Below are 6,000 nucleotides of genomic sequence, written 5' to 3'. Positions count from 1 at the left end.
TATGCTGAAGCATTCAGAGTTCCTTTCAATGGAACCAAGGGGCCAAGCCCAGCTCCTGAAAAACAACCCCACACCATAATCCCCCCTTCACCAAACTTTACACTTGACACAATGCAGTTAGACAAGTACCATTTTCCTGGCAACCGCCAAACCCAGACTCATCTATCAGATTGCCAGATGGAGAAGCATGATTGGTCACTCCAAAGAACGCATCTCCACTGCTCTAGAGTCCAGTGGTGGCGTGCTTTACACCACTGCATCCAACGCTTTGCATTGCACTTGGTGATGTATGGCTTGGATGCAGCTGCTCGGCCACGGAAACCCATTCCATGAAGCTCTCTGTGCACGGTTCTTGTGCTAATCTGAAGGCCACATGAAGGTTGGAGGTCTATGGCAAATTACTCAGCAGAAAGTTGGCGACCTCTTCCCACTATGCGCCTCAACATCCGCTGACCCCACTCCGTCAGTTTACGTGGCCTACCGCTTCGTGGCTGAGTTGCTGTTGTTCTCAAACGCTTCCACGTTCTTTTAACACAGATGACAGTCGACTGTGGAATATTTAGGAGCGAGGAAATTTCTTGTTGCACAGGTGGCATCCTATCACACAGTTCCACGCTAGAATTCACTGAGCTCCTGAGAGCGACCCATTCTTTCACAAATATTTGTAAAAACAGTTTGCATGCCTAGGTGCTTAATTTTATTCACCTGTAGTCATGGAAGTGACTGGAACACCTGATTCCAATTATTTGGATGGGTGAGGGAATACGTTTGGCAATATAGTTTAGTTACTTAAAAACTTTATGAAGTAAAAGAAGCAAAAAACATTAAATAAATTCTTGGAAAATTACAGACTTCGCCGACATCTATGTGGTCAAAAATGATGTAGTTAAATCTAACAAGGCCTTAGTTTTAAACACATTTAAACGTATTCAAGCACAATTTTTAAACACATTCTAAACGTAACTGAAAACCAAAAAATGTGTAAGTGCTACAATGTGTAGAAAATTTAAACCGTTTTTTTTTTGTTTTAGTGAAAGCCTTAAAATACCCCTCCCAGACAGTGTAATCATATTGAAACATATAAACACACTTGTGTAAATGTATTTCAACACAAAAAGAAATGTATGTTTCACAGAAATAAATCCACGAAATAGCGTGACTGTGATAGGTGAACCGCGATACGGTTGTATTACAGCATTACTATATAGTGTAGCAACCATCTTATAGTCAAGAGAACATTCCAGATGCAAAAAAAATAAAAACTTCCGACCTCATTCACTCCTCTAATATGATAGTGGAATCCAGCGCTCTTTATATAAATCTAACCTGTATGAGTGATTTTAAGTGGCCTTGGAGAAGATTGATGACTATGTGCCGAGATATGTCAGGCGGATTGTGCCGTTTCTAGGTTTGATGTGCAGAAAAGCAGTGACAGTTTAATTGTCAGGGGGATCTGAGGGAAAAAAACCCACAGCATCCATCATTTTACACAGAGTGCCCCCGATTCCTAATAGCCACATTGTTTCTCTCTCTGTCTCTGTCTCTCTCTCTCTAGTTTTTTTTCTCACTTAAAGAAACGTGAACTCCTGGATTAAATCCATCTATGTGCATTTTCCTTCATCCCCCCCCCCCCCACCCCCCCTTTAATGCCTAAAACAGTTGCATGACTCAGCTGTAGAGAATACCATGTGTTTATAAAAACAAAACATCTATATGAGAGGTGGTATTGAATTATTTAAACGCTTGTGTAATGTTTGTGCTTAAGACGTTGATGGGTCGACTGCAAATCCCTAAATCCGTGTTACAGGGAGAATGGATTGTGTAACTGCCTCACATTAGCAGTTTATTGGCATGTCCTATTACTCTTGCTTTCTAATCCTATCAATAATGTATTACAGTTAAAGGTGGAAGTGTTTATTGGCTACTTGAGTGATCTGGTGAAGTTACGATAGTAAATCGAGGATTCAGCTCTCCAAATCCCTAAGTGATTAAAAAGGTGTGTTTAAGGCACTGCTATAAATTGAAGAAAGACAAAACTGCAGGTCGTAATGTCTCTGAAAACAGCAGAGGGTTTGTAAGAGGAGCAGTTATCCCATAAGGATAGGGTGTATGACAAAATGTTCAATATTATATGGAAATAGAATATACATGATCAAAATGACTCGTTTTTATCAAATAAATTGTGGATAGTAAAACCATGTACAAAATGATTTAGTATCATTTCACCACTTATTACACACACTGTAGTTAGTACATCACAGTGTGGGACAAGTACAGCTTAAAAAAAACGGGATAAAATGAGGGAAACACATTTGAGACTGACCGATGTGTAAATGTTTGGCCACTTATAATAAGACCTCAGTTTTATTACTCTGCTACATTTTTTTATGATGACTGGGTGATCTTGATAAGGACACCAAAGGCACTTTATAGTGATATTGACCCAATTGGGTGAAATGCTCATTTGTTAAGGTCTTTAAAGTTATGGTTCACCTTGCATTTTATGGAATTATGAAACCTGGTCTGAATGCTTATACTTCATTTATACCTGCAGAAAAAACAGGAATCGACTATCTAGGTATCTTAGAGAGATAGATAGATAGATAGATAGAGAGAGAGAGAGAGAGAGACACAGAGAGAGAGAGAGAGAGAGAGAGAGAGAGAGAGAGAGAGAGAGAGAGAGAGAGAGAGAGAGAGAGAGGCCCCAAATTCTAAAACAACTTCAAGTTGCACCAATTAGAATAATTTCCAGGAGAAAAAATTCAGGACAGTATTGACCAAAAATATCCCAGTGCGACATGAAACAGTAACCTGTTTGGCCGTCTGTAAGGAACTGCTGCAAACAGATAAGGAAAATTATTGAAGAAAACTAGGCTGCACACTAATTTCCACTAATACCATCATCATCAAGACAGTCTAAATTAGTGACATGTATTTTACAGAAGTGACTAATTTCCTTTCTTCTGCCTTCTTTCTGGCACATTGGCTCAGCCCGTGACTGGGAATAGACACACACAATGCAAGCCCATTGTCTCTCCTGGTGCTAATTCCCCACCTCACCATGCAGAAGAGTCTGCATTATCTCGGATGGCAGGATAGCTAGGGCCTCTCCCCTCTCCTCTGCTCACATATCCCACTACAGTCTATTTCTGTCCACCACAGTGCATCTGACGTCTCTCTCTGCACTAAACACATGAGGCCAGTCAGTCAGTAATGGGCATTCAACTGAAGATCCCGCCACAAACCAACACAATGTGATTAATAGTTTATTTTCTCCATTTGACCTGATTATGTTTCCCACCTCAATCAATGCGGATGTGATGTTTCTAAATAGTCTGTCCTCCTAAACTACCCCCCTACCCCCACCCCACCCCAACTGAGAGTCATTACAATGATGAGATGTTATTTATGTGTACAAAAGCAATTAAGTAATGAGACTTGAATGATTATTGGGTGCAAGGTTTGGCGATGTAGTGTGAAAAGGTCAGCGGGGATAAGGAGTGAAGGAAGCAGAGGAGAGAGGGGATTATTTACAAAATTCATCTCTGAAATTGCTGAATCACTGGAAGTTGCAAACCATCTCTCTTTCTCATTCCATCTCTTCCTCATCCAAAAGCCTCGCACTAAGATGTGCAACGTGTCCTCAGCGCACCCTGCCATCAGCACACAAGGCAGAAAAATAGCACCAAAATATACTCCCTTCCAAAAATATTTGAACACTGAGGCCAAATCTCTTATTTTTGTTGTGAGTTTGACATCAAAAGATGAATACAACACAAGAGATTAACATTGATCTATTACATTGATTATTCAATCAAAATAGCACTTTATGTCTGTGCTCAGTTTCAAACATTGGTCATAGCCAGTACAATAGTCAGAACATCCTGAAGAAGAAAGAAACCACTGGTTAATAAGTAACAAGGTAACAAACTGTATGTCAAATATAGGTAGATCAAGGAATACAACAGTAGTTGAAGACAGAAACCTTTTGAGAGGCGCAAAAGGCTGAAATAATTAATTGAATAACTTGAGTATATTAATTTAGAAAAAAAGACATCAAAATCTCTGCACCGAAGCGTCGCAGTCCACATTAGTCCACACGGTCTAATGTTACTGCAGACTCACGCACCACTTCATACAAATAAGTTGGCACAATGAACAATGAAAATGGACAACACTCCCTAAAGCAAGGTACACAAATAGCAATTTTGAACATCTTAACCGATTTTTAAAAATGTGATAGACTGCACACATGGCAAGAAAGAAAATCAGCATGTCCATGACCGCAAGCAAGGATAGAACAGATTTAACATTTAGGAATGACGGCCCATATTGTTTTGCAATGGGATCGTGAGGAAAAATGACTCTTAACACACCCCGCTCCACAGGATAATGACTCAGGATAATCTTTAACAAACATCCGATATTCGGGCCTTTGATGACTTTGATCTAATGGTGGGTAAAAATATACAAATTATGTGTGTAATCTACTTAAGGCAATAGAACCATGTGATTTATCCAAGACAATCAGTAAAGCAAGGTAGTCATGATGAACATATATTATGAGGGTATATGTAGAAAATATTATAAACATGGTATCAAAGTAAAAGGTTTAATTAAATAGGTTAAAATATTGAATTTCAAAGTATTTCTATGCGTGGCCTCACATGCAGTTATTGTTTTTTTATGACAGGCAAGATTTTATATGGTGTATAATACCATAATAATAATATCTTAGAAGAGTTAGTGTTTTAGTTGTCCAATAAGTATTTTTGGGGGATGAAATTAGTCAATTATTTGGACGTATGGTTAATCATATATGTTATTGGAGAACATGTAAACACTTACAGGTATGTGTGTGTAGCTCTCATGCTGGAGCCAAAATTGATTTGAATTCAGCAAATAGTATCAACTGTGGATTGACGGAGCAGCGCCATCTGCTGCAATATTTGAAGGCCATAAAATGTTAAAATCAGGAAGTACGAGGGGGTTTTACGACAAGCACGATGGCCCTCAACTTGTCTAGCAAGACAACATAAGTGTACTGCATAAACTGGTCTTAAAAAAAACTAAGTAAAAATTGACAATGAAATTAGGAATATATTACTTAATTTATGCGAAATCATCTCCCAAAGGAACAGGAAAATTTGATTGGGTTCTGAAAGCACATAAACGTAGCTGCTAGACTCACAAAAACCCACAGACGTCTTAATTTTAAAGATAGCGTAAATATACTTTGTGCTATTTCTTATTTGAAGATAACCTTACTCAGAACCAGTGATATACAGTAATATCAGTGCCTTATTAATATTTTTGAGGGGGGAAAAAAATGAAAAAGCAAGTGAAAAAGCAAACGACGGTCAGAACTCCTCAATAACCAGCAGTAATATTAGTGTTTCGCAGAGACAATAATCCTTTGAGTATAGTTTTATTGTCTGTCTACGTGCTGGTCCACCATTTGTGTTCAAATGTTGCTTAAAGGGGCGCCTGTGTGGAGTTTGCATGTTCTCCCCATGCTTGCGTGGGTTTTCTCCGGGTACTCCGATTTCCTCCCACATCCCCAAAACAGGTTGATTGAAGACTCTAAATTGCCGTAGGTGTGAATGTGAGTGTGAATGGTTGTTTGTTTATTTGTGCCCTGCGATTGGCTGGCGACCGGTTCAGGCTGTACCCCGCCTCTCGCCCAAAGAGAGCTGGGATAGGCTCCAGCACGCCCGCGACCCTAGTGAGGATAAGCGGTACAGAAAATGAATGGATGGATGGATGTTGCTTAAAGGTTTATAAAAGCAAGACATTGACGCAATTTGTTAGCATTAAGCTATGCTGACTTTCCTAAGGCAAAGCTATATGACTGTTTGAAATACATTAAACCCTCGTTTATCTCGGGGAGGCTACATTCCAGATATCCCCCGCAGTAAATGAATTCTGCAAGTGACTAATTATTTATTATATTACTGTATATATTTCTAAGTTTCATATACATTCCAATGCCAATTTGTG

This window comes from Phycodurus eques, chromosome 13 (genome assembly GCF_024500275.1).
Source record: "Phycodurus eques isolate BA_2022a chromosome 13, UOR_Pequ_1.1, whole genome shotgun sequence".
Classification (NCBI taxonomy): domain Eukaryota; kingdom Metazoa; phylum Chordata; class Actinopteri; order Syngnathiformes; family Syngnathidae; genus Phycodurus; species Phycodurus eques.
This window is presented reverse-complemented; position numbering follows the sequence as displayed.